The sequence below is a fragment of the Talpa occidentalis genome, unplaced genomic scaffold (genome assembly GCF_014898055.3).
Source record: "Talpa occidentalis isolate TD23 unplaced genomic scaffold, MPIMG_talOcc4v2.1 talOcc4.13, whole genome shotgun sequence".
In the NCBI taxonomy this organism is placed as follows: domain Eukaryota; kingdom Metazoa; phylum Chordata; class Mammalia; order Eulipotyphla; family Talpidae; genus Talpa; species Talpa occidentalis.
In genome coordinates this window covers 89,218,852-89,233,737 of record NW_023601322.1, presented here as the reverse complement: position 1 = coordinate 89,233,737, position 14,886 = coordinate 89,218,852, and the positions used below count along the sequence as shown (strand labels likewise).

Below are 14,886 nucleotides of genomic sequence, written 5' to 3'. Positions count from 1 at the left end.
AGCTGGCCTTGGAACTTATGGCTGTTTGCCTTGAAGCTTGTACTAATTTAAGTTTCATTTTTTTGATGAAGGGGCCTATCTCACATGCAGTCAATGTGGAAGGATATATATATATATATATATATATATATATATATATGGATTTCATTAGAAGGCTCTCTTTCCTTCCTAATGCTATGCAAATTTCTTTTTTTTTTAAAGATTTATTTATTTATTTATACATTTATACAAGCACTGGGTACAGTCAGAAGCGCGGGAGGGTAAGAGAATTCACCAGAGCCAGAGCGGGGAACAGAACAGGCAGACTGACGAAGTACACTGTTGAGGGGAGCAGCGGGCGGCAGGAGAGGTCTGCGCGCCATGTGGGACCCTTGCCCAGTGGCCGGGAATCAAACCGGCGCTGCAGAGGCTGCAGGTAGCTTCGCAACCAAGCACTAAACTGCTGCGCCACGGGGGAGGCCCTGCTCTGCAAATTTCTGGTTCACTTGGTAACAAGTGAATGACCTGGGGATGCCAGGGTCCTTGGCTCTGACAGAATGTGCGTTGTCTGAAGCTCCCATCTGTCCCCATGACCCAGGTTTTGCCAAGAGGTTTTGCCAAGTTGGTATGAAAATGCAGAAGGAAAGACCTTCCCCCTGTTCAATGTGTGCAAACCTCTGAGCCAGGATTTCCAGTTGAGTGAAAAACAAGGCTGGGTCTTGTTGGTTCTTAGTTCCTTTTATTTCATACTTAATGATTGAAATTTCTTATAAAGAATTGGGTGTCTTATTCTTTTCCTCCCCAAGCTAAAATACTCGGGACTCAGAAAATACTTGGGTTTCTCTCTATTGGTTATACATCACTACTGTGGAAGCTGGGAGCCACCTCAGGAGGCATTTACCTCAAACTAGAAAGGATTGTTGAATGTTCTCTGCACTGAAATTTCTGGGCAGTAGTTACAATGTCTGTTTTTTCCCTATTATATGCCCAACCTGTAGCATGATGACTGGTCCATGGAGAGCATGCAGTAAACATTTGCTGAAGGAATGGATAAGTAAGAAGATAGCATCTTAGTTTCAATATGGTTTATATACTTGTCCATTCATTCAAGAAGTATCAGGTAACCACATTCACTGAATACATTCATTTAGATGCTCAGGGGCATAATTTACACCTTGAACATTCTGGTGGATTCACTAGAAAGCTCTATTTTTCAACATTAGACATATGCTGGCAGCATTCTGAGATTTTTCTGAGATGTTGTCATGAGACACATTATTTCTTATAATAAATTTTGGTTTTTTTTTTTAGGACTACGTTAAATGTAAAGGAAAATTGTGAAGAGAAAGTTCCCATATACCCTACATCCAGTTTCTTTTATTTTTAGCATCATATACAAGTAGGGTTTATTTGTCACAACTGATGAATCAGTATTGGCACATTGCCATTAATCAGTGTCCATACTTGATGAGTATTTCCCTCAGTCATTTTTACCTAATGTTCCTTTTCTTTGCCAGAATCCTGTCCAGAACCTACTTTGTATTTGATCACTGTGTCTCTGAGATCACTTTCAACTATGCCCATTTTTCAGAGTTTTCTTGGTTTTTTGTTTTTAGATTTATTTATTTATTTACACATGCACTGGGTACAGTCAGAAGCGTGGGAGGGTGAGAGAATTCACCAGAGCCAGAGCGGGGAGCAGAGCAGGCAGAAGGACTGAAGTACACTGCTGAGGGGAGCAGCGGGCGGCAGGAGAGGTCTGCGTGCCATGTGGAACCCTCCTCCGGTGGCCGGGGAGCAGCCAGGGATCGAACTGGTGCTGCAGAGGCTGCGGGCAGCTTCACAACCCAGCGCTCAACCGTTGTGCCACCGGGGAGGCCCCAGAGTTTCCTTGTTTTTGATGATCTTGACAATTTTGAAGAGTACTTGTCAGGTAATTTGTAGAATGCCCCTCCATCAGAATCTGTCCAATGATTTTTACATGGTTAGATGGGGGCTATGGGCTTGGGGACCGAGGGGTAACGTACCATTTTCAATGCTTCACGTCAAGAATGCTATCAAGGTGACTTATCACTGTTGGTGTTGACCCTCATCTCAGCACCAAGGAAAGACTTGTCAGGTTTTCCTGCTTTCCTTTCTAGATTGACCCTTCCTAGACTGTACACCTTGGAAGTAACCATGGCCCATTCTAACAGTGACAAACTATGCTTTAATTCTGCCTGGGAGATTTGTCTCTTCTTACCAATTTATTTAATCATTTCTTTTTATCAGTATAAACACATGGATATTTCCTTCATACTTTGGGTTTAACCTAACATGACTATGTAATGTGTTTGCTTACCTTGTTCTAGGTTTGACCATGGGGAACGCTTTCAGTTAGCTCCTACGGAACACTCACATAAACTTTTTAAAGCACACCCTTACTTTCTGGTAGTGTAAGATATTCTAGGATTATCTTGTATATTTTCTGTCCCAGTCATAGAATCAGCCATTTCTATAAGAAGCCTTGATTCCATTTTGGAGAATGGTATTAGAAACAGTCTGATATCTGTGTCTCCCCAAAACTGCATGTGTGAAAACCTAATTAGCCCAAGGTGATGGAATTAAGATGTGCAATCTTTGGGTCATGAGGACAGAGCTCATATAAATAGGATTAGGGCCCTATTAGAAGATCCATAGAGCTAGCTTGTTCCCTGGCCACCTGCAACCCATCAGAGGACCCTCACTAGAACCTGATCTTGGACTTTCAGTCTTCAAAACTGTGAGAAATAAATCTGTGTTGTTTTTAAGATACCCAATATAACAAAATCATATCAGCCCAAATGGACTCAGACCAAAACCTAGATCTCAATGTTAGCTGTGCTTTATACCACTGGAGTGTCACACCTTCTAGACTCTCTCAGCTGACAGAACATGGAAATATATGTGTGTAAACTAGTCCATGTAGTTAACACATACTGATCACTTTTCCTATATGGAACCATCTTATCCGTATTAATCTAAGCATGAGTTGAGATAGGATCTTCAGCTCTATTCTGTTACCACACACATGGGTCTAGCCTCGTCTCCTTGCTTATTGGTAAACTTGGGATACAATGGTGAGAAATCTGTCTTCCCCATCTGCCATAACTTACCTAATTGTACAATTCCAGTATACAGGTATTGCACTATTAGAATTGGTAACCCTTAGCCCATGGAAAACAACTTTATGAACTGGTTACAGTGCTATGTACTGTTTCTTCTATCCTAAAACTCCATTCATTTCCAGATTTAGCTAGGTTAGCAAGTAGCTCACCCTCCACCCTTCCACCTCATCCCCTTTACTGGGATATTTCATACATTTGTCATACCATTGGTTTCATAGGTAAAAATCTATATTCTACCCAGGGAGCCCCCTGATCCTAAATGATTTCTTAAAATTTGCATACATAAAGTTATAATGTTATAAAATTTAAAAAATGTAACAAGATAAGTGATGCAGTTAAAAAACCAGTATAAATGCAAAGAAAGCAGAAGAAAGTGATAAAGAAAACAATTTAGACTAAAAAAAACCAGAAAATCTTTTCTTTGAGAAAAGTAAAACAATAGATGGGCTCATGATAAGATTTTAAGAAAATGATAAGACACAAATAATTTTGAAAATTTCAAAGGAAATTGTAAATATGTAGAATGTTTAAAGACCATAATATGATACTATGAACAACTTTGGAGCACTGCATTTAAAAATTTAAATGAAATGACAAATTTTAAAGGACTATATGAATACTGAGCATAGAGAGAGAGAAGAAAAGCATCCCCATTAATTTTGTGAAGCAAAGTTAATCCTTATAAGAAAATAAGAGTATGAGAAAGAAAAATCGAAAGGCCTTCTCATTCTGGAACATGAAATCACACATCTAAGAAATACAATTTATGGTTATTATGTTCCAGTTATGATTTTATAAATAACTTTACATGCTCCTTGCCATTCTATAAAGTACAAGTAATTTTGGGGTGAAAAAATATAATATCAAGATTTGTGTAACAAATCAGATGCTGACATTAAGTATATATTTTATCTTACCCAAAATGCTAATGCAATAACCATGAGTTGTTTCATTTTACTTTTTTAAAAAAAGTTTTATTTGTTTATGCATACAAGTACAGGGGTGTAGAACAGAGGTATGGGGAGGAGGGTAGTGAGAGGATTCACCTGAGAGAGTGGGGAGCAGAACAGGCGGATTGACTGAAATACACTGCTGAGGGGAGCAGCAGGTGAGACAGGAGAGGTCTGCTGCACCATGTGGGTAGTTCCCTGGCCGGGTATCGAACTCATGCTGCAGTGGCTGCGGATAGTTTCATAGTGCTGAGATTTAACCCCTTGTGCCACCAGGGAGGTGGCATTTCACTTTTTTTTTTTAAAGATATTTTCTTTTTTTTTTTTTAAAGATTTATTTATTATTTATAAAAACACTGGGTACAGTCAGAAGCGAAGGGAGGGTGAGAGAATTCACCAGAGCCAGAGCGGGGAGCAGAGCAGGCAGAAGGACCGAAGTACACTGCTGAAGGGAGCAGCGGGCGGCAGGAGAGGTCTGCGTGCCATGTGGGACCCTCCTCCGGTGGCCGGGGAGCAGCCGGGGATCGAACCGGTGCTGCAGAGGCTGCAGGCAGCTTCACAACCCAGCGCTCAACCGCTGCGCCACCGGGGAGGCCCCATTTCACTTTTTTAATGGTCATTTCACTGAGCCAGAATTTGAAATGAGCATGAAATGGGAATTATAAAGGTCTTTGTTCCACCTCTTGTCAGATGAGAGACTCATGACTTATAACCCCCAGAGTACCCAGTTAATGAACTTGAGGCCTCTTTTATGCTTGCTCTGTCTGCCCCTGTTTGGTACATTCCAAAGGTGGCATGAAGATGTTTAGTATTTCACCGTGACTGAATTATATGGGAGTAATGGTGGTAAACAAGTTGGCTTCCCCACTCATTTGACCCCAACCAGGGAACTGATGGTGGTTCCATATGATTGTAAAGAATGGACCTGGTTCCTACCCTTATTGGGTTAGGTGGGTGGAGATAGAGTTTTATGCAGAATATAGTAAAAGAGAAGCCAAGAGATGACCTGCTTTGAACTCACCCTCTTTCACATGCCATTTCTGCAGGGAATGAATGATATTGGCTTTACCTGTCAAAGGCTAACTTGATTGTGGTGGAGCAGAAACACAGCTCATCACCAAAGTGTTTAATATACATGTTAATATAAAAGTTACTTATACTGGGTGTGAGAAATGTTTTCTTTGAACTTGCATTTGAATGCATTGGTCTGATTCTTAGAATCATGTGTGCATTAACTCCTCTGCAATAATCCATATTGTGGTGTGAACATCCCCATAAAGATATTAGTGCAATTAAAGGTGAAGACAAGTTATGCGAGTTCTTTTTTTTTTTCTTTTAAGATTTATTTATTCATGTATACAAGAACTGGGGTAGAGGCCAGATGTGCAGGGGGTGAGAGGATTCACCAGAGACAGAGCGGGGAGCAGAACAGGCAGACTGATTGAAATACACTGCTGAAGGGAGCAGCAGGTGAGACAGGAGAGATCTGCGCCCTGTGGGCATCTCACCAGCCACCGGGGATTGAACCTGCGCTGCAGAGGCTACGGACAGCTTCACAGCGCTCAACTGCCTGTGCCAAGGGAGGCCCCCCTGGAAGTTCTTTACTTGTTTCAGCAAAGAAAATATTCTGATACTTATTAAAATGTAAGGCAGCTTTCATTCAGAAGTTCTATTACTACTGTAGGTACCACTGTAATGAGGTTTTTCAGCAGGGAGAGAGATTGGGTTCAACTGAATACAGCAAAGAAATGTCGAGATTTATAGCCAAGGAATAGGGACATGGGAATAGGGACATGGGTGGGAAATTACTGTGAGCCTGTGGTTACTCTTGCTAAACTGACCTAAGATAGATTATGATGAAAATATTACTTGGAGGGTGGTAAGTTTGTGAGAAGTTTATCAGCTTTGAAGAGTTATCAGATTGAAGATGGAAGATAAAAGGAAGATTCTGGCTAACGTGACTTAATAGTATTTTTTTTAAGATTTATTTTTATTATTCTATGCATACAAGAACTGGGGTACAGGCAGACATACAGGGGGGATAGTATTCAACAGAGACAGAGTGGGGAGCAGAACAGGTGGATTGATGAAATACACTGCTGAGGGGAGCAGCGGGCGAGGCAGGAGAGGTCTGCTGTGCCATGTGGGTAGCTCCCTGGCCAACCGTGCTGCAGAAGCTGTGGATAGCTTCACAGTGCTGTGCTTAACCCCTTGCATCACCAGGGAGACCCTATTTTTGCTAAAATTGGACTCTGTAGACCTTACAAGAGTGCACACTGAAGATCCAGGATTAACCAGCTCAGACCAGCCTGGCTGAAGTTAGGTCAAGGCAGGTCTTCGTACCTGTTAAGAGAGGAAGTTCACATGCATCAAGGAACACTGGAAGCAGGTGATGACTGAGCACTGACACTGGCCACAACCGTGTGTTTATACAGATACACACTTTACACAGACATCTGAGGAGAATGGCTGGGAGAACCAATGTTTAAAAAAACAAAAGAGATCAAGCTGACATGGAAAGTGCACTAAAATAAGTTCAAAAAAAAAAAAACCACAGTTCCAGACTGTGTATTCAGCATAATTCCATGTTTGATAAAAAGAAAGATAATAATAAATATTAGTTTATGAACAGAGAAGGAAAAAACATTGGAATGTAAACAGAATTGTTGAACATAGCATTTTTGGAGGATGGAATTATAGTGGAGGCCCAAATTTCATTGTGTTTTAGTAATGTTGTGGTGTTTGTTTTTTATTACAATGAACATCACCTTAGCAATTTGGAGGAAACTATTCCTTAGCCGTATCCAAGGAAGAGTAGAGCCCAAGCAGCAGCCTCCACCAACACACTGCCCCAAAGGGGATCCATGAATCCTGCATCGACTCCTTCTTCCCTACTCAAGGTGCAAAGTTCACCAGTTTTCAGCCTAAAACTAAGGTAGCTGCTGTGTGAGCTCCTTAAATATCAAGTTCATGGGAAAATTTGTATGGAACAAAGGTGTCAGTAAGTGAATTAGGAGAATATCAATACCAAACACTCAATGTGCAACAAACCAAGTCTTTCATAGAATGACCTTCCAATGCCTGCTTTATGACTTTGGATTCAATACTGAGCTGAGCCTCTTATAGCTGTGTGATATGGGGAACTAGCTTAACCTCTCTGATCCTTGGTTTCTTCATCAGTACAAACTGGAAAAGAATATTATATATGTCATAATGGTGTGATGCCTCAGCTCAGATGATACTCTCAGATCAGAGTTTGATATATTGAAGACCTAGAAGAATAAATATTTGCTATTAAAAAAACACAACAAAAGAAGGCAGACAACTCTTTATGTTAAAATACTAATGCATCACATTAAGTTTTATTGGCATTATATTGTAGATGCATTATATTATATGTGAGCATTCCAGCAAAATTGATATAATAAGACATTTAGACAAATTAGAAGCAAGGCTGCTGTAATGTTGTTTAAGACACCATTAAAATGGAAAATTTCTGCATAATAAGAGGAACTTAGCAATGCCTTGTGAATTCTCTTCCATCTCCAGCTCTCCATACTTAATCATGTCAGAGATAATTTGTTTATACAGACCCAGGGAAAACTTTGAAATGATTTCCACTTCTCCTCATTTTTATCAATCTACTCCTCATGTATTCTATTCTGGAGAAATTCTGGTTCACTAAGAAGCTCTAAAACTCACAATCAAATAAGTAGAAATGGAAAGACACTTTTCATTTAGCTCCAGACTTCACAGAGTTTCTGTCATTTCTTTATTCTTTGGGCTGCTTATCTGTCCAAAGAGATACAATTATATCCTCATCTCAGGGCTGTAAGATAATTAAATAAAGATACGGCACATGCCTGGCACCTTGTATATTCTTAAAAGTTCTGTTAGTTTCCCTGAGTTTTGAAAAGGAAACTTTGAGATCATCACCCTTCTCATTTTATAAATGTGAAAGCTCAAGGTCACCAAAGTTTAAAAAATCACCCCCCAAACTTCCAAGTCTACCCTCTTTCTATTGCCGTCCTTTCTCTAAGAGCTTGTTTAACTTCAATAGAGAAGAGAAAACTCAGTGTAATCAAAAAGTATTCTTTTCTTCTTTTTAATATAGGTAAACCCACAAGAGACTTTTAAAGTAGGAGTGACTTTTATGAAAGGTAATAAGCAGGCTAAGAACTGTTTTAAATCCTCAGAGATATTAAAAACAGAAGTTCTGTTCTTCCAACATTTCCATAGCAGAACATAAGTATTCTGTATGCTTTGGCGCCAAAAACTCCAGAACTAAGTATTTATCTGCACATTTCAACTCAGTCTCCCCGGAATGCAGGCCCATGGAATTGGCAAGGGAATTCATCTACCCTGTTTAGAGCAGCCCAGTTTGCCCTGCACACTTTGGAGGCACAGCTCTCTACAGTTAGCCTAGGGAATTTGCACTGAACAATGTAGATTCTGTGATTCTTCCCCAGCTTTCATATCTCTGTCATCCCTTTCTGTGCCAGAAGATTCTCCATGGATAACCCAAGAGGATTTGTGATCATATGCAGGATGGAAAATTCTGCAACCTCTAATTTAGATCTTGGTCTCTTTCTATGAGGAAGCTTTATTTGACAGGAAGGAGATATTCAATACCACCATTTCATATGAGTTGGCCAACAGAACCTGAATTCTTTACAAATATGTTTAAAATGAGATTTTATCATCACAAAACTGCTTAAATTCTCTTTGGTTGCTTTAAGCATGTATGTGGACTTGTTTGTCCCTCACTTGTCTTACTTGCTTCTTGTCTTGAGTTCTCCTGCTAGAAAAAGCAGGAGACATTACAAATGGCTAAGGCTAGGGTGGCTGCTACACTACCTGGGAACTCCATCATCGGAGATGGGCCTCCTCTGTGACTCCATCCATTGCTCTTAGCCGCCTGCTCATTGAGCAAGTTTTATCTGTTGTCCCAACTATGAAAGGGTTAAGCCACAAGCCAGGTATTTTTGTCATTTGGACCCACACAAGAGCACGAAATGGGTCAGACAAAAACAGAGGCTTCTTAGGCATTTCTATGGTCTTTGAGGATAAAACCCTGCTTCTAAAAACTGCCTGCTGATCTGGCATAGGCTGAAATTTTCCAGCCTGCATGGAAAGGTAGCTGATCCATTAATCTTATATAATAGGTTTGTGTTCATTTTATAGGAAGGCATGAGATGGAACAGTCCTACTGTGTATTCTTGCACTTGCTTCTGTTTATTAGAAACAATTTTTCTCAGAAGCAAAAACTCTGTCAGAGTTATAATTAAATATGGACATGATGGGGTCTTGTCAAATATATCTTAAAATGACTGTTTATATTATCCAGTGCTGCCCTAATTATACAAGTTGGAAGGGTTATACCAAGAAGTAACTATAGACAAGAAATGGATATCTGCTTATTTCCAAATCATGACAATTTGGATATTAATCTTGGCAGATAGTTATACAAAAAGACACTGGAAATATTTTGAAATCACTGTTTAAAACTCACCAGCTTCTGGGGCCTCCCTGGTGGAGCAAGGGGTTAAGACGCAGCCTATGAAGCTGTCCGTGGCCACTGCAGCATAAGTTCAATCCCCGGCCAGGGAGGTGACCCACATGGTGCAGCAGACCTCTCCTGACTCGCCTGCATATTCCCTCAGCAGCATATTTCAGTCAATCTGCCTCTGCCTGTTCTGTTCCCTACTCTGTCTCTGATGAATCCTCTATCCCCCCATACCTCTAGCCTGTATCCCATTTCTTGTGTGCATAAATAAAACTTTAAAAAAAAACCCACCAGCTTCTGACAGTAATAACAGGCTCCAAAACAAAGCAACACATCCATTATACCTCTTAGTTGTAAGATAGTCCTTTTTTTCTGCTCTGACTTTTCTGTTTTATACCTGGGTCTTGAATTCAAAACATTATTTCAGATTCCAAAGTCTTGGGACATATCCATATCCAGGGAGGCTCCTCATGTGTCCCTGGTTCAGAGTCTCAAAGTTCTCTTTTATAGCATTATGTGATGATGAGTTATATTCATATTTTTGTTTTTTCATGGCTCTTTTATTTTTTTAAAGATTTATTTATTTATGCATACAAGAGCTGGGGTAGAGGCCAGAGATGCGGGGGGTGGGGGGTGGTGAGATGATTCACCAGAGACAGAGTGGGGAACAGAACAGGCAGAGTGACTGAAATACACTGCTGTGGGGAGCAGCGGGTGAGTCAGGAGAGGTCTGCTGCACCATGTGAGTAGCTCCCTGGCTGGCTGGGGATCAAACTCGTGCTGCAGTGACTGCAGACAGCCTCACAGGTTGTGTCTTAACCTCTTGCACCACCAGGGAGGCCTTTCATGGCTCTTTTAGTAGGACTCAGTGCCCCTCTCTTCATTTCTCTCCTCCCCCTCTAACACTGAGAGGTACCTAAAGCCACCCCTGCTACATTAGTACATGAACTAGGACAACAGTCATATAGCTCTGCCAATGGTCACCGTGGGCTCTTCAATCATGGAACTGATTATTTGTCTGCAATAGCAATCAATAACTTTCTCTTTCTTTTACACATTGAAAGAAATTTTTTTAAAAGATTTATTTATTTATTTATACAAGATCCAGGGTACAGGCCAGATGTGTGGGAGGGTGAGAGGATTCACCAGACACAGAGCAGGGAACAGAACAGGCAGACTGATGAAATACACTGCTGAGGGGAGCAGTGGGTGTGACAGGAAAGGTCTGCTGCGCCATGTGGGACGCCCGCCGGCCCGCCGGGATTGAACCAGACCTGCAGAGGCTGCTGACAGCTTCACAGTGTGGAGCTCAACCACCTGTGCCACCAGGGGAGGCCCCACATTGAAAGAAAAATTTTAAATATTTCCAAAAGAGATGTACAGGTGGTTATAAAAAGCCACTCTAAGTAATTTCATTGCTAGACTTCAGTGACTAAGTTTGTTTCGCAAAGGTTGGAGAAGGAGAAATAGCAATAAACAGAAAAGTAGGTAATTTTACCCAGGCATGATGAACCATTCCTGGGAAATCAAATGTCAGAATTTTAATAGAGGGAGCTTTATTTTTATTTTACTTTAATAGAGGGAATTGTAATAGGGTGGATGGTGATCTAGGTCGAAATTTCCAGTGTGGGTTTGCATACAGACAGAATCCTGTACCTTCATAAAATGAAGCTATAGTAGATCTCTCATTCTCATTACCCCTCAGTCTCCTTAGAGAAAGAAATTAGATTAAATGATACTTTCTTCCAAGTTTCATTTCCTTTTGCTGTTTTCTCTTTCCCACTTCTGAACAAAACCCACATCCTAAACTACTGTCTATTTTTTGGGCCAAAATTCCACGGGAAGAACAGAAAGACAAGTGTGCCCTGATGCCTCCCAGGTCCCGCAGAAGACTACAAAGGGGGCCAGCTGAAGGCTGCCCGTGGTCACTCCGCACTGCCTGGGGAGAGGCCCAAAGGCTAGTTCCCAGCTGTCTTTATCTCTATCACACCATATCAAAGTGGGGAAGGAAGTGGTGGGAGAGACTCCAAATGACCTTGCTTTTCAAGTTGGAGGCTGGTTTGTTTGATTTTGCTTTGAATCCAGTCAATGAAGAGAGACACGGAACTACAATCTGGGAGAGTTAGGGCACACTCTGGAGTAGAGAAGCACTTAAAATGAAGTCCTGGAGTGAACCTTTTTTTTTTAAAGATTTATTTATTTATACATACAAGAGCTGGGGTACAGGCCAGAGGGTGGGGGTGAGAGGATTCACCGGAGACAGAGTGGGGAGCAGAACAGGCAGATCCACTGAAATACACTGCTGAGGGGAGCAGGGGCAAGACAGGAGAGGTCTGCTGGGCTGTGGGTCACCTCCCTGGCTGGGGATCGAACTTGTGCTGCAGTGGCTAGGGATCGAACTTGTGCTGCAGTGGCTGGGGATAGATTCATACTGTTGGGACTTAACCCCAGGCTCCACCAGGAAGGCCCCCCTGGAGTGAACTTTAAGCTGGGAGTATGGGAATCTGAATTCTAGTCTTAATAGGACCTCAATTTTCTCATCTTTCAAATAGAGTATTCCATCTAGATGACCCCTAAGAGGGGATTGGTAATGTTATGGATGGATCCTGATTGGCTTGTGGTCCATCAATCCCTTGAATTGTATGCAAAAGTTAAGCACAAGTATGTGTGGTTTCATCTGGAACTCAGAAATCTGAAAAGCCACTAAGTTGACTCCAAACTCTGAAGTTCAGCTAGATTTTTTTTTTTTAATTGAAGTCACTTGATTTGTCTTTTCAGGACACCAAAATCCTAATTTTCTTTTTTTTTTTAAGATTTATTTTATTTATTTATGCATACAAAAACTAGGGTATAGGCCAGAGGTGCAAGGGGGAGGGGTAAGGATTCACCAAAGAAAGAGTGGGGGACAGAACAGGCAGATCTACTAAAATACACTGTTGAGGGCAGCAGTGGGCAAAGCTGGAGAGGCCTGCTGCACCATGTGGGTTAGCTCTCTGGTCAGGGATTGAACTCAAGCTATGGTGGCTGGTGATAGTTTGATAGTGCTGAGACATTAACCACTGCGCTGCCAGGGAGGCCCCCCAAATCAGTCCCCTTTAGTACATTGCTCTTAATTTTCTCAAAGGCATTTCTGAATAAGGAAAATAAGGACAATATATATCCTTTCCAGCACTAATCCTTTAATGCATGTTTTAAAAAGTCATCCAGACATTGATTATAAAGTAATTTAGCCAAGAAAATCATCTGTTATAACTTTTTACAGATTTTGAATAGTATTAGATTTTAAAAAAATATCAGGCTCATCGTTAAAGTGATTGACTAATGGTCTTGGAGCCTCAAGTTTGTGTGTGCAAGCAAACCTAGATTAGAATACTTTTTCTCCCTCAAACCAGCAAAATTATCATAACCTTATTTTTTTCCTTACTAGATTGAAGCTGTCAGTTATAGTTTACACACAGTCTTAAGAAATTCTGAAATGGTCTTTATAGTAAGTTGCTTTGAAATCAGAAACAGGACAAAAATTTCCTTTGGGAAGATGATCCACAAGTAACTTTCCCTCCCAAGACTTGGTGAGTTATAGTTTGTACTGATTTCAATCTGGACAATTGTACCATATAACTCAACTCTGAGCATGCTATTTTTATTTTTCTGTTCTTCAGTTTCTTTTTGCACATGAAAAATAAGGATAGTAAACTTAAAACTAATTATCTTCAAAGATTCCTCCCTCCTTATTGATACTATGACTATTGCTGGGATCCTAAATGCCCTATACTCAATAGAACTACTCTGGAACTTATTGAAAACATGGCGGTATTTCCACATTAACTACTTTGGTGTTCTTTTGATAATTAAGAATGAATTTTTCTTTCTTGTTCCCAGTTCACCTGAATGCTCCTAAAACCTGAAGGTATTAGTAAATAAGAGAGCTTTATTTTTAATAGTTTTTCTCTCTTTGTGAGTGATGGAAGTTTCACAATGTGTATTTAATTTTCCTATAATTTTAAAAAGGCAAATTTCACTGGGGCCATGAAAGAATTCTCAGATTTATCCAGATTGTGTAGAAACCACCATCACAGCTGGCTGAAAAGCAAAAACTTGGTTAAATGGACTTGGCCTGGTTCCCAGGGTTTCCCAGGCATTAAGCAATATCTGAGAGTTAAGTCCATCACCTTCAGAAGCTGCAAGGACTCTTTGATTCACTGCAGTCTCCTTTAGTACATTGCTCTGTAATAATAATTATGTGAGTAATATGAGAAAGTTCATTCTCCTTCCAAAGGCATGACATTTATAACTTAGGACATAGCATCTCTGGGATTTTGTCAATTAAAGTCCATTGGTTGGTTATCTGGCCATTGGGTACATAATTCTTAAAAAAAAAAAAAAGAACTAAAAAAAATTATTTTAGTTTTATGTGTGCTATACAGATATGATCAATTTTGATCTGCTATCTGGACACCAAGGGGTTAGATAATCCACATTTAAGGGTAATGTTCTTTTCTAAGGTAAGCCAAACACCACTCATAAAGATAACCACCACCATTACCTTAGCCATAGCGATTCTGCATTCCATGGGAAAGCTACTCATGCATGCCTGCCACATGGCATGGGAAAACACATGAAGGGTCCACAGAGAGGTGAGAGATTCTCTCTGTCCCCACTTAAAGTCAAAGAAGCACTTTGTAATTTAGAATCAGAGAATTCTACAATAGGCAGTGTCTTCCGAGAGAAGGCACTATCTTCCAAGGTCACGTTACCCAAATCTCTCACTGCCTAATTTTATCAGTGTTTGGAAAGGGAAACAAAGGGAAATACGAGATTTTTCCAAAGTCATGTAGCTGAGCTTATCATAAATTCCAGACTTTTCTGAATTCTGGGCCTGTGTTCTTGTATCACCTTAGGGGTGGAAGAGAAAGAAATGACTGCAGAGAAAGAAATGATTTAAAACTGCATCGTTGTGTAGGATCTTTGATAAATGGTCTTTTCTTACTTGATTTATTTGAATGTATGCCTAAATTAATTTTTACAAAATTCACAAAAAATCAAAGTCAAAAGCAGCTGACTATTAATGTGCCAGTTCTCTTATCACTGATCAAAGCCAGGATGGGTCATCGCTAAGTTGCTTAAACTCTATTTTAAAATAGTTATTTTGCTAATGCTCAAGCAGATGGATAATAGTTGGAATATCCACTTTTGTAGTTCAAACATGCTTATTTTTAACACAAATGTTAAATAATTAGGTTGCTATGGACGATTTGTTGAATACTCATGGACTATCATGGTTGGCTTGTCCTGTGCTTTCACAACC

General features: G+C 40.3%; 1 long non-coding RNA gene across 1 annotated transcript in view; it reads left to right on the top strand.

Annotated features, from left to right (window-relative positions):
• The window catches only part of LOC129145652 (uncharacterized), a 45,891-nt gene that overhangs the window by 21,398 nt on the left and 9,607 nt on the right, over positions 1-14,886 (top strand). The window lies entirely within an intron of this gene.